Here is a 24,869-nt window from a genome sequence, read left to right on the forward strand (position 1 = left end):
TTTTAATATTTTACATAAAACAAAACCTTAGAGAATCGGTTTACCGTCTGTCTCTCTGTCTTTGTTTTGCCGATGGAAGGTGGAAAGCTTCAAAAGCTACCGCGGGCTCCTGCCACACGCTTATGTGGGACTCTTACCTACTAAAACCACCTCCTTCCACTCTCCTCGCGGGACTCCCATTTGGTTACGTCGCGGGGTTGGATCAGAATTTATTCTGCGCTCATGTTAATATTGACCCCCTTTGCTTTTACCATAAGTTCCATTATATTTTCGGGTGTCAGTCTATCTTTTTATTTTTCTTCATCGTTGAAAGGTGGAACGATTCAAAACATTCTACTACTTCTACTCAGCAAAACCACCTCCTTCTTCCTCCACTCTCCCCACGGGACTGCTATAAGCATTGCATCGCGGGGCTAGATCAGTTCTTAACTGCGGCTCATTGTTGTTCGCTCCATTTCTTGCTTTCTTCGCAGTTCGTCGTGCCTTAGCTGTTGATGAATCATTTTCAGCTCAATTACCACTTGGTTCCAAGCCTCCGTTGATTCCAACATAAACTCCACTATATTTTCAGGTGTTAAGCGCCTGTCTGTGATCACCTCCAGCCTTGTGTGTTGTATTGTAAGCCTTGGGCACTCAAATACAACATACTCCGCATTCTCAGCCACGTTACCGCATCTTCCGTGACTTGTTGTGTCCAAATCGATGTAGATAAGCCCGATAACCTCCATATCCACTTAAAAACTGTGTTAGCTCGTAGCTTAGTTTCCCGTGGCTCCTTTGAATCCATCTTCGAATGTGTGGAACGATGCAGTAGGTCCAACGGTCAGTTTGTGCCTCGTTCCATCTCTTTTGCCATTCTGCTGTGGATTCCCGCCGTGCTAGTTGCCGTCGAAGCACAATAGACTCCCCGTTTGTATACATTTTGTCGAAGAGACGCCGACCTTCATCCGCCAAGATGTCTATGGGGATTGTCCCTGCCAGCACATATGCTGCTTCTCCTGATGTTGTTCTATAAGCACTGCATACCCGGGGCACAGTTAAATACTAGACAGCTACCAAATTCCCCCTTGCCCCTCAAGGGGGGAAATCAGTGCGAGTACGCACGATTTCAAAATGTTTTGCCCTTGAGCATGAGCGAGATGTAACGAAAATCCGATCAGCTGTGTTTGACATACCGCCCGGACTTGCCATTGTATTGGTGAGATCGGCAAGTTTTTGCTTATGTATAAGTGAATACGTGAAACAACTTTTTGCTATATGGGTGAGCACGCCGTAGTACCAGAATAGCAAAAGCTCACCGATCTCTCTCTTTCCAATACGATTTGACGAAGATTATGACTTTTCCTTGTTTAGCGTCTCTGATGTGACAGATAAGCTTCTGTAAGCCTATTCGCAAGTGGGGTCATTTTAGTGTGGGTACTGCCTATAGTAGATCTACTGTGCCCGGGGTGCACTTAGTCGATACGTCATTCCTAGTTTTCCGCAGTTTGATTTGTTTTCCAGAACGGTTGTCCACACTGGAGCTGCGTAAAATAGCACGGAACTAACTACCCTTGAAATAAATCGACGTCGACTTTGTCTTGGTCCACCAATGTTCGTTATCCTCGAGATCGTTACAGCGATCGAAGACGCTTTAGTTGCAGCGCACTCAGTATGTTTTTAAAGTTGAGCCTTTTGTCAATCATTACTCCCAAATATTTAAGTGACTCTTGGGATTAAATTGTTTTCTCACCAACTTTTATTTTCACGGTCGTGTCTTTCCTTCTTTTGCAGATTAGCGCTAGTTCCGTTTTATGTTCAGCAAGGAATTAATCTCCCATATCGCTTCATTTGCGTAGATTTCGATCTTGTCTAAGCGTTTTGCAACTACTGTTACCCCGATATCGTCCGCAAAGCCAATGGTTGTCACGCCGTTAGGAAGGCGGAGCGTCAGCACTCCATTGCACATAATTAGCTACAGTAAGGGACGTAAGACAGACCCCTGTGGTACGCCGCACGTCATTGGGAATAATTTCTATCCATCGTCCGATTCGCAATATAATCTTCTTCCAAAAAGAAATGCAACAATGCTGCGTACAATATACTTCGGAACCTGTAGTTTGGTTAGAGCCTCTACGATTTTCGTCCACTTTGCAGTGTTGAATGCATTTTTTACATCGAGTGTCACCACTGTGCAGCATTTGTCATCTTGTATTGCAGCGCGAGCCAGGCCAGTCACCATGTTGATTGCATCGACGGTTGACGGTTGCTTGTCGGATAGGCTTCCTTCCTTTTCCGCAACAGCGAGCAACCTGTTGTATAATACTCGGCCAAATAGTTTACTAATGGTATTGACCAAACTATCGGTCGATATGAGGAGGGGTCTCCCAATGGTTTACCTGGCTTCGGAATAAGTATCAACTTTTGCAGCTTCCATTGCTCGGGGAATTCTCCTTCTCTAATCCATGCCGTAAAAACTTTGGCAAACATACCTGGTGCTGTTCTGGTTGTCACTTTCAGCGCGATATTCGGGATGCCATCTAGCCCTGGGGTCCTATTTTCAGCAGGTTTTCTTGGTGTATCAAAAATTTCCTCTTCTACAACTACAGGAATTTCATCGGGATTTACATGGACTTTAGGCATATTTGTGTAGTTCACATCCTCTGGGAAGAGAGTGTCCACTATGTTTTGTAGTAATTTAGGACAGGTAATTGGTGGGGAGCGCTTGCCTTTAAGTGATGACATTACAAACCTGTAGGCGCCACCCCATGGATCAGAATCAGCTTCAGTACACATTCGCTTGAAATGTTCGGATTTGCTCTTGCAATTTTTTCCTCGCGTTATTGTATTGCATGTGCAGCTCAGCGAATTCAGGTTGATTTCTTCTGCGCTGGAAGCATCTCCTAGCTCTGAGGCAGTTTTCCCGACATTCCCCAATTTCTGAAAGCGCTACGCCGTGGTATAGAGGCACCGCATTCCCGCTGCAATTTTTCCGCGACCTGTAAAGCTTTTTCTTGTGCGCTTCCCGATAATAATGTGTCATCCTGAAGTACCTCTTTCATCGAATTTGTTAGTTACCCAGCTCATCGTTATTCTTTTCGGTGGCTTCATATAATTCCTACGCGGGGTTTGGAAGACAATAGCCTGATGATCGCTGTGTGTGTACTCTTCGCTGACATGCCACTGCAAGTCTTTGATAAGGGTGTCACTGGCGAAAGTGAGGTCTACTACCGATTGTAATTCTCCCCTCCGGTATGTGTTGGCTCCCCCAGAGTTCGCAAGTACTACATTTAAACGTAAGAATGTCTCTAGCAGTATTTGCCCCCTTGCATTTGTTTTTCTGCTTCCCCATTCTTCTTCTGTTGAAATCGCTGGCAATTATTTTGGAATTGTAGCGCCTGGCATCAAAGGATAGCTTCTCAAGCAACAAAGTGAATTCCTCCAGTGTGAGGCTCGGGGCTGCCTAACAACTATAGATGTATATACCTCCTATCTTGGCATATCGCGACTTTGCTGTTTTTGTCAGCTACCCATACTCCGCTATGCAGATTTTCATATTGTTCGCATTCAATAGCTATGTCGACATTATTTTTTGGAACACGCTCTGGGAGAGCAGGTCTTGGGCCGCTCGACAGTGATTCAAATTTAGTTGCATAAACTTCACTTGTACTTATTTATGAACGCCTTTCTGAACACTGGGCATTTACTGCTTCCTGTAATGTGGGCGCTGTCGCTATTTTTGGTTTCGACAGAGAACACGCATTTGGGCTTTCCCTCGCAATCCTTCGCAAAATGGCCTTGTTCTTCGCACTTGCCGCACAGACTAGATCTGTCTTGTGAGCTAGTAGCTGCCAGCACTTAAAACATTTATTCATTTGGCTTTGCTCTCGTATCCGGCAAACTACCCATCCAATACGAACTTGTCCTGCTGCTATCGCCTTTTTTGCTGCTTCGACGGGAAGACTTATCGACGCTATCTGTGTATCACCGTACGCTCCGTCGCTCACTGATTGCAGTCCTAATTGAGATTGCAAGGCTTCACAGATCTCTGACTTCGTAGCGACTTCATCCAAGTCTTTACATTCTATCACCACCGAATCTCTGTTCATTTTGATGGTCGCAGCTTCGTCTAGTAACACTTCGGTTTTTTGTCCGTAAGTTTTCGCCTATCCCTTCACCCGCTTTAAGCTCCAGCAGCATATCAACTTTCCGCGTACGTTTGATACGCGTAACATTACCACTCAGTTCAGTCAGGGAGGTATCTGCTTTTACTTTACGTAAAATCTCCGCGGACGTTGCTCGCTGGTTTTTGTTATGATCAGCGCGTCCGGCCTGGCCCTCCTTTGCAACCGTTTCTTACTTTCTACTTTAGTCGAAGTAAAGTCTTTCGGTGCGGTTAGTGGCCTTTTCCGGGTGGGCCGATAAGCTTCCGTCTCCTGTCTTCCTAGGTTGCGCCGGCATTGGTTTCTCCTTTTTGCGTTTTGCTGTCCGTTGGGGCGATTGTATCTCTTCGTTGGGATCTCTTTGTCGCTTATTGCGCATTGCTGAGATGTCCCTTTCACCTTGGATACCTTCTTTGTCAGAGAGCCTCTTGGGAAGAGATGTTTTCAGTTTAGTTTGTGTTGCTACGGCAACCATCACTTTTCGTTGGCTGTTTGGCAGTATACCTTCTTCGCGTACTTTTACGTCCTCTTTAGCCTTAAAGTACGTTGCCCTAATAGAACGCACCTGATCTTGGATAGCATGGTGGACGTTATTTCGCTGACCAACGTACTCCATCAGATTTTGGATCATTGATCCCAGCTGTGTGATCGTGTCAGCCTCATTTAAAGAATTGACTCCACCGCTGCTGCTCCTTTGATCTGACATCTGTTTCTCTGTTTAGCGCTCCGTCTAAAAGGGTCATTAAGGCTAAAAACCATCAAAGGCGACTCCCCACTAGCCGTGCTGCTAGTAGGAAGCCCCCCGAAATTCTAGGCTTCCTCAACTGTTTGCAGTGAAATGATTTAAAAACAAATTTACAGTTGATTCCAACACGTTCTTGCTTTGGATGCAGATTGAACTCAGGGCTTTCCGACTCGCAAATGGTTCTAAACTGGGGTTTGTTTATTAACACTCATATGTGTTTTTCCGCACTGCAACCCGGGATTGTAATTATCACACTCTCCAAAGACCCTCAATGCAGTCGGCTAGAAAAAATTTGACACCGAATTTGGTGGGCGCTCACGCATACAGTGAGTTACATCCTTTCACGTCGAATTTATGGGAGGGGGGTGAGGTCTCCATAAATGCAAAAGTGGTCCCCATACATGCAAGAGTGTAAATTTTTTTTTCACCAAATATAGTCATGTGGGGTATCAAATGAAAGGTCTCGGGTAGTACTTTCTGAAGTTGGTTTTAGTTTTGACATTTGTTGGAAAGGCAGGGAGTTCGGGGAGTCTAAAGTGATCATTTATTTAACGGAGCCTCTCTCAGAAATCGACAAATCTGAAAAAATCAAGAGGCTGCCACTATATGGTGCCTAGGCTCCGAAATACCTTCCATACCGTATATATGTATATCACTATATTTTTTAGTAATTGGTTGCAGAAGTTCATTATAGCACTCCGAAATTGCAACAATGTAGGCTATAATATAGAGCTTGATCTCACTAAGTTTGGTGGAAATCGCACTATTACTTACAAAGTTACAATAGGTCAAAGCTGTCACTTTCTTTAGAAAGTAGATATTCTCATATAATATATGCGTATATTACGTGTTATGTACTAGTGGGACAAATTCACACTCAGATGTCTTTGAAAAAGAAATATAACCTTTCATACTTAAAGCGTCCAGCTTCCGGTTTCCCGACTTTTTTCCCCTATTACAATTAGTGAAAACCCTCTGAAATCATGATTTTGATAAATTACGAATTCATATTTAAGTGAGTTTTTTTATTTTTTCAGCTCCTTAATATACATATACCGTGGACCATGAAATTACGGGGTAAGTGAATTTTGTTATTTTCTAATTTTTTTTTACAAACACAATATTAGAAGTAGTGAAGATGCTTCGGTCAGAACCATTATAAATTTGGGTATAGATTAAAATCAGTATGAAGATGCAAGTGATAAACCTTCTAGAGCCAAAAAGCATGTTCTTATCTTCTTTCTTCTTTTTCTTTTTCTTCAGCCTTTGTCCCGTTCACAAGCGGGGTCGGCTCGTCGTGATCGGCTTCGCCATTTGGCTCTATCGAATGCCTGATCTAGGTGCAATCTCGGGGCTTTCAAATCCCCATCCAGCGTATCAAGCCACCGTTGCTTAGGTCTGCCTTTTGGTCGTTTACCATCGACTTCGATGTTCAGACCAATCTTGGCAAGTGAATTCTCGTTTGCACGAATTGCGTGACCATACCATCGAAGACGCCTTTCTCGCAACTTTTCCACGATCGGTACAACCCCATAACGATCGCGGATATCCTCATTTCGGATGTGATCTAAACGTGTGACGCCACTAGTCCAACGTAGCATCTTCGTCTCCATTACTGCGAGACGCCGTTCATTGTCTTTTATGGTCGGCCAACACTCAGAACCATAGAGAGCGGCTGGACGGACGACATTGCGGTAAATTTTAGATTTGAGACGTTCGTTGATACGTCGATCACAAAGGACACCAGTTGTGGAACGCCACTTCATCCAGGTTGCGTTAATGCGTGAAGCAATGTCATAACGCACTTCTCCATTGGCTGATAACGTTGACCCGAGGTATTTAAATCGCTCAGTTCTGGGCAGATCACGGCCGCTGACAGTGATTGTGCCTGCTTCATGGGGATCGGTCGTCAAAAATTCAGTTTTGTTTAAATTCAATCTGAGACCGTGTTACATGAGGCGATCATTCCATTTTTGGACAAGTTGCTCGAGATCATTTTTGCTATCAGATGCTAGGAAAACATCATCTGCATAAAGCAGTGTGTAGGGCGCTGGACGTTGGATATCTCGTGTGACGGTGTCCATAACAAGGACAAAGAGGAGTGGTCCTTGATGAACACCAACAGAGACACGAAGCGGTTTTGATACACCCGCCATACTTCGAACTTTACTTTTCGGATCGTGGTAGAGCAATTGAACCCAGCGCACGAGTTCTTCTGGCACGACGTCTTGTCGTAAAGCATACCAGATGAGTTCGTGTGATACACGGTCAAACGCTTTCTCTAGATCCAGAAAGGCAAGTAAAGAGGGCGATGCTTCTCATGGTGTTTCTCCATGAGTAACCGCGTAGCGTGTATTGCGTTAGTATTTCCGCAGTTTTTGACAAATCCGGCTTGATTCACGGTTATTTCAACGATTTCGCGAATACGGTTGTCAAGAATGCGTTCAAAAATCTTCGTGGTATGGGAAAGTAACCGGATCGGACGGTAATTTGAACATTCTGCTGGGCTACCTTTCTTTTTCCATATTGAAACAGTGGTACTTTCTTGCCAGTCAGATGGTGTTCTTCCTTCCTGAATAACCCGGTTAAAGAATTCACTGAGCCACAGTGTTGGGTCCCAGCTCTTCGTTTTCCAGAGCTCAGATGCGATGTCGTCAGGTCCTGTTGCTTTCCCCGATTTCATTTGTTTTATTGCCTCCTCGACTTCAGTTGCGCTGACTGGTGGAACTGCTCCAAATGTCGGCAATGATTGTGGAAGTGGAGGATGAGCAAATTCTTCAGTTGAAACCTGCTCAAAGTATTTTCGCCATCTATCCGTTGCGGCTCGACGGTTGATAAGCAAGTACCGTTCTTGTCATTTACACAACAGAAGTGTTCGATATCCTGTATGCGTTCATCACGGCTTTTAGCAAGTCGATACAGATCTCTCTCGCCATTCCGAGTGTCCAGTTTATCGTAAAGATTTTTGAAATGGTTCGCTCGGGTCCCGGTTGGCATTCTTATAAATTTGCCAATTAGCAGGCGTTTTATCGTCGAGAAATTTGTGGTAGAGGCGTTTCTTTTCACGGACCTTCATTTCAACATCATTCCAAAGCCAAGTATCTCAGTTGATGTACCGCTTACCCGGCTTGGTGACCCCGAGGGTTGCAGAGGCCGCTTTGTGGATCGTGTCTTTCATTTGGTTCCATGATTCTTCCACATTCGTAATGGTTGGCAATCGTATGAGTGAGACCGTTTCTTCTTTCTTCTCAACAAATCGCCACCATTTAATGCGCGGCGGGCCAGTGCGTTCCTCACGCCGCTTTATCGGTTGCTTAATTTGCAGGACGGCAATCAACGGCCGATGTTGAGGTGCGATGGTCTCATAGGGAACGACTTTGCAATCAGTGACAGTGGTAAAATGTTTGGCGTCTTATGAGAATATAGTCGATTTGCGTTTTATTGTTCCCACTATAAAATGTGGGAAGATGAGACAATCGTTTGATGGACCATGTATTCATAAGCACAAGGTCATGGGTGTCCGCAAAATCGATTATACGCTCGCCACCTTCGTTGCGCGCTCCGAACCTCTTTCCCCCATGGCACCTGTTACCGTCTGCCTTTTCACCCACATGACCATTAAGGTCGCCGGCAATGATTATGTAATCATCAGCAGGCACGTGACAGGTCTTTTCATCGAGAAGTTGCCAGAAGGCATCTTTCTCGGCATCAGGTCGACCTGTCTGTGGTGCATACACGGTGAAGAAGTGAATAGTGCGATCAGCTGATATAATGGTGAACTTCATCAACCGATCATCAAATCGTTCGACTTCCTTAATGGCATCACGGAAACCCTCTGAGATGGCAATGCCAACACCATATTGAGTGTGTGGGTTACCAAAATAGAGAAGTTTATAGCCATTTTTACAGCGTTCGCGTTCAATGTCGCAGCTTTTGGCACCAGACCATCGGGTTTCTTGCAGAGCGCAGATGTCAATGCACCTTTCTCGAAGGGCTCTTGCGAGTTTCTCCATCTTTCCAGTTAGGGTACCAACATTTAGCGTGCAGACACGTATTTGTTTTGTTCGTTGTGTGCGGACTAACTTGCTTACGTCCTGACGCCGTCCATGCGTCAAGAACCCTTGCCCATTTCTCGACAGGACCGGGGCCCGTCCTGCCGCGTCGACTGAGGTGGACGCCCTAGCATTTCTCCGAGGCTTGTGACTCAATCCGATCATCATGTTTGTAACGACATTCTATGCATTCTATGGCCCAGCTTCTACGTGCAGGCACCGCCATGACTATTTTCAGATTTTTGTTTCATTTCATTACTATATCCAGTCAGAAATAATTTTGTGGCAGATAAACATTAAGGTGCTAGGGATTTAACTAAGTACCTATCATGTGGGCCTAAACACAGGCTCCTTTTCGGACACGAATTTATTTAGACTTCATGGCAAGAGACACTTCACATGAGTCCCTTGTAGACTCGAGTTGAATCGCTTTTCTTGATTACGTAGGAAGGATACTTCCAACGGCTTCACGGATAGAGAATAGTTAATAAGGTTCTGTTTTGCACATATCGCCTAAGCAGTTTAAGGGCATCAGGGGGAAGACTTGAAGAAAATGACACTATGTTGATTATAACTATAACTTCGTCATGACCGGTTTCGCCATTTGGCTCTATCGAATGCCTGATCTGGGTGCAATCTCGAGGCTTTTAAATCCCCATCCAGCGTATCAAGCCACTGTTGTTTCGGCCTGCCTCTTGGTCGTTTACGATCGACTTCGATATTCAAACCAATCTTGGCAAGTGAATTCTCGCTAGCACGAATTGCGTGACCATACTATCGAAGACGGCTCTCTCGCAATTTTTCCATGATGGGTGCAACTCCATAACGATCGCGGATATTCTCATTTCGGATGTGATCAAAACGTGTCACGAAACTAGTCCAATGCAACATCTTCGCCTCCATTATTGCAAGACGTCGTTCATTGTCGTTTATAGTCCGCCAACACTCAGAACCATAAAGGGTGACAGGACGGACGACATTGCGGTAAATTTTAGATTTAAGACGTTCGTTGATACGTCGATCACAAAGAACACCAGTTGTGGAACGCCACTTCATCCAGGTTGCGTTAATGCATGAAGCAATTTCATAATGCAGTTCTCCATTGGCTGATAGTGTTGACTAGAGGTCAGTTCTGGGCAGATCGCTGCCGCTGACAGTGATTGTGGCTGTTTCACTAGGACCGGTCGTCAAAAATTCAGTTTTGTATAGATTCAATCTGAGACCGTGTTGCATGAGGCGATCATTCCATTTTTTGACAAGTTGCTCGTGATTATTTTTGCTATTAGATGCTAGGAAAAGATCATTTGCATAAGGCAGTGTATAGGGCGGTGGACGTTGGATGTCCCGTGTGACGGTGTCCATTACAAAAGCAAAGAGGAGTGGTGAGAGGGCGTTTCTTTGATGAACACCAACGGAGACACGAAGCGATTTTGATACACCCGCCATATTTCGAACTTCACTTTTCGAATCGTGATAGAGCAATTGAACCCAGCGCACGTGTTCCTTTGGCACTAAGTTTTGTCGTAGAGCACACGGTCAAACGCTTTCTCTAGATCCAGAAATACAATGTAAAGAAGGCGATGCCTTTCACTGTGTTTCTCCATGAGTAACCGCGCAGCGTGTATTGCGTCAGTAGTTCCGCAGTTTTTGGCAAGTCCGGCTTGATTCGCGGTTATTTCAACGATTTCGCGAATACGGTTGTCAGGAATGCGTTCAAATATCTTCATGATATGGGAAAGTAATCGGATCGGAAGGTAATTTGAACATTCTGCTGGACAACCTTTCTTTTTCCATATTGGAAAGTGGTACTTTCTTGCCAGTCAGATGGTGTTCTCCCTTCCTGAATAACCCAATTAAAGAATCCACTGAGTCACAGCGTTAGGTCCCAGATTTTCGCTTTCCAGAGCTCAGATGCGATGCCGTCAAGTCCTGTGGCTGTTCCCGAGTCCATTCTTTTTATTGCCTCCTCGACTTCAGTTCCGCTGACAGTCAGTTCTTGAGGGTTTAACGTGAGCACCTGTCTGGAAGACTTAATCCCACGGTCTTCTTAAGACACGGATTGATTTTGTGACCACAATCAGAGCCCTGCTGCGACAAACAAAAACGGTACCAATCTATACCAAGTGCATGGCTTAGCATTCATACTGGTGGATGCAAGACCTACCTAAATCTCTACCGAAGTAAGGAGTACGGCACCCGTGTTGAAACGCAACACCACGCCGAGGTCTCTTCTCGCTTGAGCACAGGCACAACTACCATGAAACTCCCACTAGGGGGCCAACCGCAAATAATCGAGCTGTACTCACATACAACCTGAGTTGACCCGAAGTATGGGAGTCCAGGGGCTCTCCCGGTTCTCATGGTACCAGTATACCCCTGGTAAGGTTTCGTGACCAATTTGCTACTTCAGATGAGTCCCCGTGTAGACTCGGGTCTGACCGCCCTAATTAGGCCTTTGGAGCATTCGCCTACTGCATCACGGCCGGCAAACCAAAGCGAGTACAGCGTCTCCCGGTGCCACCACTATGGAGGTTCTCCTCGGCCACTTGGTTTTGGTGTGGCCGACAGGGTTGCCGCCCCGTCTTCCTCATCGCCACCTCTGAGCACCAGTTGGGCTGACAGGTGGAACTGGACCAAATGTCGGCAATGATGTGGAAGTGGAGGATGAACAAATTCTTCAGTGGAGACCTGCTTGAAAGATTCACGCCATCTATCCATTGCTGCTCGACGATCGGTAAGCAAAATACCATTCTTGTCATTAACGTAAGAGAAGTGTTCGATATCCTGTGTGCGTCCATTTCGTCATTTGGCAAGTCGATGCAGATCTCTCTCGCCACCCCGAGTGTCCAGTTTGTCATAAACATAATGGACCGCTTGGGTGACAGCGATCGCTTTCTTTGCTTCCCAATTGGCATTCTTATAAATTTGCCAATTGCCGTTTTATCGTCGAGAAACTTGTGGTACATGTGTTTCTTTTCACGGACCTTCATTTCAACATCGTCATTCCAATGCCAAGTACCTCGATTGATGTACCGTTTACCTGGTTTGGTAACCTGAGGGATTGTAGAGGCCACTTTGTGGATTGTGTCTTTCACTTAGTTCTATGATCCTTCCCCAGTCGTAATGATTGGTAATCATGTAAATAAGATGATTTCTTCTTTCTTCTAACGAAATCGCCACTGTTTAATGTGCGGCGGGTCAATGATGATATGCAGGCACACTGCAGGTTTTTGCATCGAGAAGTTGCCAGAAGGCATCTTTCTTGGCATCAAATCGACTTGTGTATGGTGCATATGGGGTAAAGAAGGGAATAGCGCGATCAGCTGATTAATGGTGAGCTTCATCAGCCGGTCATCAAATCGTTCGACTTCTTTAATGGCGTCACGGAAACCCTTTGATATGGCAATGTCAACACCGTATTGAGTGTGTAGGCTACCAAAATAGAGAAGTTTATAGCCATTTTTACCGCGTTCGCGTTGAATGTCGCATCTTTTGGCACCAGATCAGAGGGTTTGTTGCAGAGCGCATATATCAATGTGCCTCGGTCTTTCCAGTTAGAGTGCCAACATTTAGCATGTAGACACGTATTTGTTTTCCTCGGACTAATTTACATACGTCCTGGTCGGCCTGTCGCAGGACCTGTCACCAAGAGAGATATGCCGCGTTCGTAACCCCGTTTTGCTGGTCTTGTTTTTTCATTCGCAGTTTGCAGGGAATAGATCAGATCATGAAGTTGATCGCACTTTAATCCTTCTTGTATACTAGCATTCTTCTTATCAAATTTCCTGGTACCAGACCCTCTCCCTGGTTCCTCCATTCTTTCATGAGGGGTCTACTGACACTTGATCGCAGTTGGGCCAGTCTGGTGAGATTTCTACTTTCTGTACAGGTACTGGCGATAACCTTTATGACTTCTGAGAAGCTGGGTGAATTATAATTGATCTCCTCATGTCTTCTTTCAACTCCACTCCTTGATCGTAGGGGTTAGCCTGCGTGCCCACCGATCCTTTGTTTGGTAATGCTAACGCTCTCTGTATCTATTTATAGATCTCTTCTTTTCAATGAATAGAAGAATAAAGGGGTGATGGGCACTACGTTGCATATGCTTGTCATCTACGCTAAATCAACTGAAACAGTCCTTGCACATCGGTAACACTATCCTACTATATGTGCAAAATTAACTTACCTAACCTATAAGTATACCGTGCAAGGAACCCATAGTGTCGATCTGAGATGGCTTCGCAGATTAACTATCAACAACTGGGAGCAATTTATTGGGGCCTCTAAAAATATGGCTCACTTAAAGCTTTTTCAGCCTTAGGTTGCTGTACCAGCTTCTGCGGCTTCCTTGACTCATCGAATATCCCATCGAACATGTAGACTTCAAACGCTTCAATGAACACCCCGTCCCGTCTAGATCTCACGGCGAGCTGAAGGGCATTTTTCGATATACCTGGGGCGTTATTGTCGCCTATTCTAGCAGAATATCGGTGGTTACTGCAGGAATTGCCGTAACATTTAGGGATGGACAAAACCTGGCTATCTGTCTGTTCTATCTATCAAATTCGGTAGGTGCAGTGGATAGTATTGTGTTAATTTAAGAGGGCGGTCCTAGGGCATGCAAAAAAGGGGGAGAGCGTTTCATTTTCTTTTATCGAGTATAGGCATGTGGGATATCAAATAAAAGGCCTTGATTCGTATTTTACGATGCTAATTTTTGAAAAGGATTATAAAGGGAGGCGAGTGTGACAAAAAATCTGGTAGATAGGTATTCATTTCTCCAGTACTGTTATATAAACTTCGTTTCATCAGCTTCCAATCAAAACGGTCCTCCATACTGAACACTACTATATTACAGATACGTCTGCTATGTATATCCTTTCTGTAATACATTTCTAGATACTTCTTGGTGGCCACTTAGAAAAAAATATTTCTTATTTTTGTTACATGTTGTGCTTCTTTTACTTGAAAACAGAATAAATAAATGAGTGAATCCTTGGCATTTCTTTACTGCGAATGAAGCGTTTGGTATGTATTAGGAGTACTCGCAAGTGCTTAAATTAGTTATTCCATTAAAAGTTTCATTAGATTACGAGCACATTCACTATTTCACTAGTTCTATGGTTTCTACAAATTTCTTTAGTTTGTATCACTCCCAGCCCCCATTACTCCGAAGGACCATCAAAACAAACATGCACGGCTCTACGTCAAGAGGTTCTGAGTACCCTGTACGCATTTCAAAATACAAAACCCAATCCCAATGTCTCCGCACAGCACAAACAACCTCTTGGTTTTTATTATCTACGGCTACAAACTCTATCGCAGAGAAAAACTTTCGCATTTAATGATAAGTCTATGGTACTAAGGAAAACATGTTACGAAACAGCTTGCCAGGATTTCGCTATATCTCCGTAATGCCTGCAAACAACAAGTTGTGAACCAAAGGTAGACTACCAGACATTGCCAAGTAGGAGGCACTCATAGGAGAGAGAATACTGAAAAGCATGCGATATTAAACTTCTCCGCAAACATGCAAATGATACCAAATATCTACGAGTACAAGAGTTATGAAATGAAAACTTTCCTCGGAAAACATTCAATTGTAAGGAAGTACCTGTCACAGCCAAGGTTACTCCGCACTTGTATTTTCCTTCTTCGACGTCCATTCGACTTTTTCGACGTCGCTTGCTTACGTCAATTCGAAGTTTTCCATGCTTGGGATGTAAAATAGCAAAAGTGATCTGGGTTTTTTTTTCTTAGAATTTTCAGATGTAAAACTTTTTAACGACACTTTCGGAATAAATGATGATGTCGAATACACATATTTACGTGCGCATGCATGTAAATGGCAGTTTTAAGTGCTGATGTGAAGCATTAACTATTAAATATTCTCTCCGGCTTCAGGGAGTTTTTAATTTTCAGTAGACGTGGATATAAGTTCATGACTACCTTACTTAACATTGATGCGTTTAGAGTCCCAAAGAAAGTTCTAGGTCATTATTTAATGCAGAAAAGAAGCTTGCTTTGGAACATACGTTCGCTTTTCCCGGATAAGCTTATCCGTAATAATTGGAACAACGTAAAGGATACAGACATTTTAAGCTTAATTCAATATATATGGAAGTAGGTTCCAAGTAATATGCGTATTTTCCGCTTGCTTTTTTCGGAAGTTTATGGGGAATTGTGCGCTTGCCTGGTCGTTTTGATAAAAACGTATCTTGAATTGACAGCACAAAATTTTCCGAAATTTTTGGAAAACTGGCAGATTTTTTTGAGTGACTCTTCCTGACAATATCTTTCTGGTGCATCAATTTGTAATGCAATACCAGTTCGTTGGTAATTATTTTATTTAAAACGTACTAAGGCCTATCGAGAGGAGGTTGGGGACTCTCCTGAGCCCGGATTTATCTCGGTGGCAGGAATTGGTAATTCGATGAAAAAAGGGATAATAGGAGGCCCGCAAGTTTTCACATCAGACTCTTGTAATTTTCATCGATTTCTCCGACGAAAAACGACAGAAACGGCAGGATAACTAAATTAACGCAAATAGCAGATCGTCTCTGATATTTGCGAGCTGATGGAGAGGACTTAAACCGAGACATCTGGAGGAAGTTTATCTCCGACGCCAGGTCCGAACATGGGTTGTAAAGCCATCGCATGAATATGATATGCCCAAAATCTAGTTTATCATGATAGCATTTAGAGCGCCCTGAAATCAACACATCTACCAGCAGATTGCCTCCATGTCGACTCAGCTCTTCATTCGAGATTTTCTCAGGTGAGAGCACTTCGATGACACGGCCGAGGCAGGTTTTAACTGTGGTGATCACTTTCCATGTACTGTTCCCATATAACAGCGCAGCAAAAACATTTTCGCGAAATAATCTCAATTTGATGTTTGTTTTGAGATATCCGAATTTGCAGATATCAAAAGGCGGATCTAAAACTATTAATAGGTCGGGTGACATAACGCACGGGTCCTTCGTCGGCAGAGACAACGCTTCCAAGATAGACAAATTGACCAGTAACCTCGATGTGAATGGCGATAGGAAGGAGGCGATGATCCATCTCACTGAGAACCTCGATTTCGTTGGCATTTATCTCCAGTCCGACTCTGCTAGTCTTGATTCTTGTGATGTGTAGGTATGAGAGCAAACAGATATTCGAAGGGTTGAAGATTTCATTGAAACTTTCCACATTCGCCGATATGAAAAACGTCACCGACTGCAAGAAGGAATAGTATCGGTGACAAGCTGCAATTTTGTCGGACACCACTTCGGACTTGAAATTCTTTCGGAATTTTATCTCAGTGCAACACGCTACACTTTGCGTCACTATATGTCACTCTGATAATATTATAGTTATCTCGAAATCGATGAAGAGCCGGTGAAGCGAAGATCTGCGCACTGCTCTAAAATGATTGAGCATTTTCCAACCACGACTTTATCTGCCATATTGGGTGGCGTATATTTCGACGTTGTCAACGTGGCTTGCTACGATTGGAATTGTGATGTCATTTCTGAGTCCAATGGAGGTGACACCGCCAGGGAGATGCAACGTTAGCACTCCGTTATACTTTATGTTGCACAATAAAGGGCTGACGATGCTTGTGGTACACCATAGGTTTGTTCGGTATTCTTTGGAATAGGCCTGGCAAATGCCTGAATGATTTCTTTCCACTTCGTCGAGTTACAGGCGTTTTCTACGTCAGATTTCAGATTTCTTACCAAATTGACTGCATGAATCGTTGATTTCTCTTTCCAAAATCGAAACTGCCTCTCTGCTAGACCGCTTTCCTTTTCCGAGCAACTGGGAGTAATCTATGATAGTTTACTCGCTCGAAAAGTTTGCCGATTAATTAAAGAGTCATATTGGCCTATACGACGAAGGTTCGCCTAGTAGCTTGTTTGGCTTCGGAATGAATATGAATTTATATTTTTTCCATTGTGCAGGAAAGATATCCACTCGTAAGCACGCAGTAAATACTCGTACGAAAGTTTCTGGTACTATCCCTACTGCTAATCCGATAGTTATGTTCGGGATGCCATCTAACCCGGGAGCTTTGTTGACTTTGTTGTTCTTGGTCGCTTCCAATACCTCTTCGTCGCTTATCTCTATTACTTCACTGGGGTTGATTTGAACGCTCAGAAAGTCGTGGTTAATATTCTGACGTAGGACAGACCTAAAGCATGTGTCCTCTGGAGGAAGAGTCTGCACACTTTTCTGTGTCCGGACCTAAGTTTCAGCGACCTAATCATAGTCGGTCGTTTCCTCGGCTCACGAAAGATCAGTTTCGCCAGAAGAATTGCAACATTTAACGTCCACCCTAACAGCGAAGAAGCCCAACCTGTTGATAGGTTGTGACGCCAAAGCAAGGCATATGCTTTGGGATAATCAAAGAGTCGTTCTTTGATCTTATTATTAATACAAATCTATCGGTGTGTAACAGGGGCAGTACACTAGCCTTCCATTTTTCCAGCTCGGAAAATTGTGACGGTTGGGAGAAAGTCCTTGCTATCAACCTACTAATCGACAATGGGATTCTTAGGGTGGAGAACTCGAGAGTGTCTGATCAGAGATTTTTCTCAGATCAGTGCAGGATACTTCTCAGTCTAAATCTCGCCGCAGAAGTCTCTAAACTTTTCGGAGAGCCAAAGATCGGATCTGTGGAAAAGGCATTGCGGCGTGGTGCAATGGAGATCTATCCCATCTCAGGAAGCTGAACTGAGCGATCTATAATACAATATCCGCTATACGTACAAAGACTGTTTGAAGTAGTACAAGTCGATCATCAAGACTGTCGAGAGGTGGTCTTGGTTGGACAATTGTCACAACATTGAAAACACCTACGAGTCGGCGAAACTTAGTTAGATTAGACATAGGACTCTATCCTCACTCAAAAAGTCGGAAAGTTCCTGGACAGAATGTGTCAGACTATCAAATCGGTATACCAGGTTTACTCCTAATAAATTTCCGGTTTTTTTTTTGTGAATAAAACACATAATTCCAGGGGAACCGTAATAGTTATTTTATTCGAAATATTTTCAATCGCTTTCTACACATTTTGTCCACCTTTCTGATAATTTGTGAATACCACTCCAGTAGAATTGACTGTCTTTGGAGGTAAACCACTCAGTGAGCCATTTCGGCAAATTTTTGTGAGAGTCGAAGCGCTTCTTAGAAACAGCGTGGCCCAAAGAGGCAAAGAGGTGGTAATCCGATGGGGCCAGGTCTGGTGAGTAAGCCGTATGGTTAAGCACCTCCCACTTGAGTTTTCCCAGCGTGTCGCGAACGACTGTCGACTTATGCGATGGTGCATGGTCGTGGAGCAAAATCACCTTCTTCTTTCTTTCTTGATATTCTGGTCGGTTCTCCGCAATCGCTCGGCTCAAATCATTCATTTGTTGTTTGTAATAAATGGCGTTCACAATTTCACCAGGTTTCAGCAGTTCAAAGTTGATCACACTGGTCTGGTCGCACCACACACACAGCATGACCTTCCGACCATAACGATTTGGTCGTGCCATCGATGTCGATGCTTCACCTGGACTCACCCACGATTTGTTGCGTTTAGGGTCCTCCAAGGAAATCCACTATTCATCGCCCGTAACAATACGATGGAGAAAAGGCTTTATTTGCACCGTTGAAGCACTTTTCGGCTCTCCATTTGTCTCTCGGTCAGTTCATGCGGCACTCACTTTCCACACTTCTGAATTTTTCCCATGATTCACAGACGTTTCGAAATTGCTTGCTGTTGAACTCACAACGTATCTGCAAGCTGCCGTTGCGTTTGCGTGTTGTTTTCATCCAATAATGCTTGCAATTCGGCGTCATCAAACGATTTTCGCTTGCCGGAGCGTGCGGCGTCGTTCAGGTCGAAATCTCCATTTTTGAATTGTCGAAACCACGTTTCACATGTTCGAAGTGTTAATGCACGATCGGCATAAATTTCCACAAGTGCACAGTGGCTCTTGGACACTTTTTTCCTTGATTGAACATGAAAAACAATGTATGGCGTATTTGCTCGAAATTCGGTACATACGCCGACATTTTTGACGCATAATAAAAATTTCCTGGAGGAACTTTTTGGGGAAACGTCAACGCAGTTTAGACACTCGACAACAATTAAACAAAATGACAGGTATGTGCGACCAACAGCGACCCAAAAAATAGAACATCATCTATCGGAAAAAAACCGAAAGTTAATTAGGAGTACACCTGGTAAAATCAACTAAGCTATAAATCGCTTCGTAAAATATAAATCTCTGGCTCCTGATGGCATAATGCCAGTCATGCTACTCAAGCAACATTACTTGCGGTAACATAAGCCGTGATACTGCTAAGTTTGGTGGAAATCTCACTATTACTAAAAAAGTTATCATAGGTCAAAGTTGTCGCTCTGGTGCAGATTTACTGCAATCTAACACTACGAAAGTTAGGATCACGCTAAAGTGAAGAGTCTGACATACTAAATGGATAAACATTGCGAGGTAGATGCAAATGAGCGAACGTTCACTCAAATATATAAGAAATACAAAAAAAAACCTTTCATACCTGAAGCATTCAGCCTCCGGTTACTCGAGTTGTTTTCAATTTCAATCTTCTAAGGATGTAGAAAACTAAAAGCCTGATGAATTTACTAAATATCATAACTCATAAGCGATAAATCGATTAAGGAAGCACTTTATTCAACAGCCTGTCAACCAATTGGCAATAGCACGCTACGAACTAAATACCCTCGTGTCTACTAATATTGCACATTTTAGTTTTACTATCTCCACAATATATGACTCAATAAAGTACAAAAGTCAACATTGTAGCCTTCCCGGGAAGAGAACGACAATTTATTGTTTTCCTTGAGTTTCCAACTTCGAAGGCACTTTCCGAACCATCATTACTCAGCTTCCTTAGTATTGTTCCCGATTTCCTAGTTCTCCCTCGTTTATATGAAATCGATACTTGCACCAACTTGGCGTTGATGTCACACATGAGCTTCTGTGGTGCCTTTTATGTAGAAAGCAATTTCAAAACGTATCGCAATATCAATTCCGCACAGATCCACATAACGTTTGCAGTACGCTCCTAGTAAGGATAAATAGGTGAAGATTGAAATACAATTGATACGGGAACTGCACACCTCAATGGATTACAAACATTTTATGGAATTTTAATGGAAGCAGACAAATCGAAATAGATTTCCCAATTATTGTTTTGTTTGTTTTCGTTTCCATCTCAATACTTTCTGGCACAGATATTTGCTTCCATTAAATATAGGAACCTTCACCTTCTCAGAACTCGTTGAAATTCCTTCCAAATTGGAAATTGGTCCTCTTTCTAGGTAGAGTTCTGCTCTCATCAAAAATTTGTTTCTAATTGTTCACTGACACATATTTCTACTGTCAAGGTTTATATAGTAAAAGATGATTGCTCGACTATACGAGGGTACACATTTTTTTCCTGTTGTGCCCCATTTGAAGATATGACTCTATCGAATCCTGGAGGCTATGCATCTCATGAATTGAAGATTTCGTAGATTATGTTTCTTACCTGGGAGATTAGGTGAGATTTCAATATAGACATATGGGGACGTACTATATCTCCATTAAATTCGCTTCACTTTCTCGGATAATCTTTTTCACTACTGCTTGTTTCGCTGAGCACCAATAATCGAATTGGTCCTCCTTTATTTCAACTCCGCGATTACAAATAAAGATGACCATGAGATTGATTGACTCGTAGTAGTTCTAAATGCACTTTGGTATGGCTAACGGACAACCTGCTCTTCACAAGTGAGTTCCAGAAGCGTGAGGTCACAACTAGGAAACTAAGGGCTTGCTCTGAAAGGAAACCTCACTCTGGAACTTAACAAGGCGAATGGATACAACTAAATGCAGAGGAGAGATAGGAACCTGACACAGAAGATGGATTGCTAGCATATAGGAAATTATCATCAAGTACAAAAACATTCATAAAATTATTACAATAGAAAAGGTCTTGGATGGGAACTCCAACTAACTAGCCATAAGCCATAAACTGATGATACTAGGAATACCCATATTAATCTAGTTTTTATATTCGCTTCAGGAACAAACCTTTCCAAAACGATGATGTTGATACCTTGCTCTTGATTTTATAGAATTTGCTGGTGCGATAAACTCAGGAAGAATAACTGTAAAAATGGTGGAATTGACAGCAACTTATGTAGAGAAAAGTGAGGAGTACGTTACCAGTAGCGAAAGAGGCCTAAGCTTTATAATAGATCATGACTCCACTCAAGACCTCGGAGTCACTGTCGACAATAAGCTTTGACACCCATTGCCTCGAAGTCACTAATCGGGCAGCAAAATTGTCAGGCTTTATACTTCGCTCCTCCTCTGATTTTGACCCCATCCAACCCTCCTTAGCTCTCCTCAATTCCTTCGTGAGGAATACCCTCGAATACTGCTCCGTGATCTGGTCACCCTCTCGTAACAGTGATTGTCTTGCCCGAAAAATGTGCAACGTATATCCACCCGTTCCCTCTTCGTTAAGAAAAGCTTCCCTGAAGTGGACTATCCCTACTACCTCCGCTTTCTGAACCTCCCCTTTCTACAACAGCGTAGAACCTATCTGGGTATTTGCACATTTTTTAAGCTTTCCTCGGGTCTGATGGACTGCTCCGCCGTTAACGACATTACCTGCCGTCCTGCTATTCATTACTCAAGGTAACCACCAGGTAATGGGTATGCAGATAGAAACTAAATTGTGGGAAAAAAGGGTACTTGTGTCAAAAGTGTCGAGAAATTGAACAGTGAGGATTTCGAAGGAGGAAGCAATCGCGGCTAATATACTATTGGTAGACGCTGCTATTAACAGGTTCGTTCCGAAGGCATTAGATATCACCCTGTCCGTGTCACCAAAAGCTGAATGTCAATATTACCATGTCCCGAGATTGAATGCTTCCAAATAAAGGAAACAAACTTCAAGTCATATACCGTAATTAAAAGCAATTCTATTAGCGAAGCTAAAGATTTTAACTCTCTAAGCAGTAAGGAGCCAGAAAGGAGATTGCGATAACTCAGCTTAGGAGAAACTGGAAATCCGACTTCCTGAATGTCAGAATCTTCTCCTTCACTCTTAACCGGGAAGAGTGGAAGAAAGGGAAGCTGGTTACGTGGACGCTACTGGTTTAACACCGGTAAATAGAAATGGAGCCAAGCGGCAGGACACCGTGAACCAGGGAAGACTCCAAGCCGGCGGCAAAACAAGGCATAGCGGAAGACAGTGGAGCACTTTGGGAACACGGACATGTACATTAGATACTATAATCTCAAGCGAAATCGGACGCAAAGATGCGGCAGAAGATGGGGACAAACTGCGAACCCCAGTAAGGTCTCCACTGGATGCACCAGGCTCCTCTATAAGACCAACACATCTGTGGTGGGTAACGCTTTGTTGTGTTGTGCGAACGCAAGGAAGTGGAGTCTTCGGCAGAAGGTGGGGATAAACTGTAAACCCCGGTTAGATCCCCACTAGACACACTAGGCTCTTCTGTCAGCGATAATGCACGCAAGAAGCGTACAACCAACACATCTGTTGGGGCCAACGCTTTATTGTGCTCCGCACAGGACTTACATCCGCGCTTCCCGCGGGGATAAACACCGGTGTGCCGGGAGGTCATCAAATCAGCGAGAGAGATCTCAACGAAGGTGGTTTTTGTCATAGGAATTTGGTCACGAAGGCGGGAAAGAAAAGGACGTAGGCGGAAGCTGCACCCTCGTTTCTGACCGCTGGCCCGAGGGTTTTCTCCGAGGATGCAAAATGTCAAAGGACTTTGTGTTATGATGGTCGGGCCAAGTTTACTATTGTGGGCACTCAGCTACACAGCACAGAACATGTCGGATGTTGGTTACCTGTCCTTCAAAAAAAGGTAGGGGACAATATCATGAACAGAACTCGGACATGGGCTTCGGACCCTGGAGAGTAAGGTTCATGAATGCCAGTTAGGACAAATCTACGTGGAGAATTTCAGCTTGGCATTCGAACTGGACCAAAAGAATTTAAAAGTACTCAGGAACAGTCATCATATGGTGTTCCACTTTGTCCTCGATAGATAATCATATCAGGAAACTGTATAGAATCATCCTCATTTTGTTGTGAGAAAAATCACTATTTTTGCCTTAAACAATATAGAGCACATTGCAGTATCTTTGGTGCACTTTCCATCAATGGAGCTGCGTGCGGAGGATAGTAGATACATGGGGGAACTTCCGTACAAGATGATGTCTATTCGAAGTCAAAGAGGTTCAGACAAATTAGCTCGTCATTTTTGTTTAAATGCCTGGAAAGACTGGTTGAATGTTACATTCGCGGGAAGGCGCTAGGTGGCATCCACTAAATGAAAGCTAAACGTGGAAAGTCCTGTGAGTCTACTCTTCGCTTTTTGGTTTCAAAGATCGAGGACGTAATTCTGAAAAACGAACACGCGATGGGGTGTTCGTGGACATTGAATGGGCGTTTGATTGTGGGCCCTCCCAGAAGCTCTGTGATGCCGTCATCATCATCATCAACGGCGCAACAACCGGTATCCGGTCTAGGCCTGCCTTAATAAGGAACTCCAAACATCCTGGTTTTGCGCCGAGGTCCACTAATTCGATATCCCTGAAAGCTGTCTGGCGTCCTGGCCTACGCCATCGCTCCATCTTAGGCAGAGTCTGCCTCGTCTTCTTTTTCTACTTTCCGGGTGGGATCATCCTCATCCACACGGATTAAGTGACCGCCCACCGTAACCTATTAAGCCGGATTTTATCCACAGCCGGACGGTTGTGGTATTGCTCATAGATTTCGTCGTTATGTAGGCTAAGGAATCTTCCATCCTCATGTAGGGGGCCAAAAATTCTTCGGAGGATTCTTCTCTCGAACGCGGCCAAGAGTTCGCAATTCTTCTTGTCAAGAACCCAAGTCTCCGAGGAATACATGAGGATTGGCAAGATCATAGTCTTGTACAGTAAGAGCTTTGACCCTATGGTGAGACGTTTCGAGCGGAATAGTCTTTGTAAGCTGAACTAGGCGCTGTTGGCTGACAACAACCGTGCGTGGATTTCATCATCGTAGCTGTTATCGGTTTTGATTTTCGACCCTAGATATGAGAAATTATCAACGGTCTCAAAGTTGTTTGACCAGTGCGATTTGATGTTGTTGGTTGGTTGATCCAGATCTCACGCCGCCTGCTCGATCTGGATGAAGGCAGTTTGTACTCGGAAAGGTACTCGGGTGGTTCTTCCCATGATGTCGGTATCGTCAGCATAGGCCAGTAGTTGGCTGGACTTAACCCACTTTCTTAAGGGCTAGGTTAAAGAGGACGCATGATAGGGCATCCCCTAGACTATTGTTGATGTCGAATGGTCTTGAGAGTGATCCTGCTGCTTTTATCTGGCCTCGCACATTGGTTAGGGTCAGCTTAGTCCGTCTTATCAATTTCGTTGGGATACCGAATTCTTTCATGGCCGTGTACAGTTTTACCCTGGCTATGATATCATAGATGGCTTTAAAGTCGATTAATAGATGATGCAACTGTTGCTGATCTGTTGCTGATTTGCCTGGAGTGAAGCCTCTTTGGTATGGGCCAATGATGTTCTGGGCGTATGGGGCTATCCGACCTAGCAAGATAGTGCAGAATATCTTATAGATGGTACTCAGCAACGTGATACCTCTATAATTGCTGCACTGTGTGATATCTCCCTTTTTATGTATGAAACAGATAATGCCTCGTTGCCAATTGTCAGGCATTGATTTGCTGTCCCATACCTTGAGCACAAGTTGATGAACCACTTGGTGTAACTGGTCGCCTCCATATTTAACCAATTCGGCTGTAATTCCATCGGGCCCAGGTGACTTATGATTTTTTAGCCGACGAATTGCACGGACTGTTTCTCCTAAACTTGGTGGTGG

At 43.8% G+C, this 24,869-nt stretch overlaps 1 protein-coding gene and 1 long non-coding RNA gene across 4 annotated transcripts in view; one reads left to right on the plus strand and one right to left on the minus strand.

Moving 5' to 3' along the window:
• LOC119660264 (basement membrane-specific heparan sulfate proteoglycan core protein-like) overlaps positions 1 to 24,869 on the minus strand; it is a 514,615-nt gene that overhangs the window by 35,594 nt on the left and 454,152 nt on the right. The window lies entirely within an intron of this gene.
• LOC119660265 overlaps positions 1 to 24,869 on the plus strand; it is a 115,120-nt gene that overhangs the window by 5,749 nt on the left and 84,502 nt on the right. Inside the window, exon 4 of the long non-coding RNA XR_005250417.1 lies at positions 5,925 to 5,964. This is a non-coding gene — a long non-coding RNA (uncharacterized LOC119660265). The remainder of the gene's footprint in view (positions 1 to 5,924; positions 5,965 to 24,869) is intronic.

The sequence above is a fragment of the Hermetia illucens genome, chromosome 6 (assembly GCF_905115235.1).
Source record: "Hermetia illucens chromosome 6, iHerIll2.2.curated.20191125, whole genome shotgun sequence".
NCBI classification, from domain to species: Eukaryota; Metazoa; Arthropoda; class Insecta; order Diptera; family Stratiomyidae; genus Hermetia; species Hermetia illucens.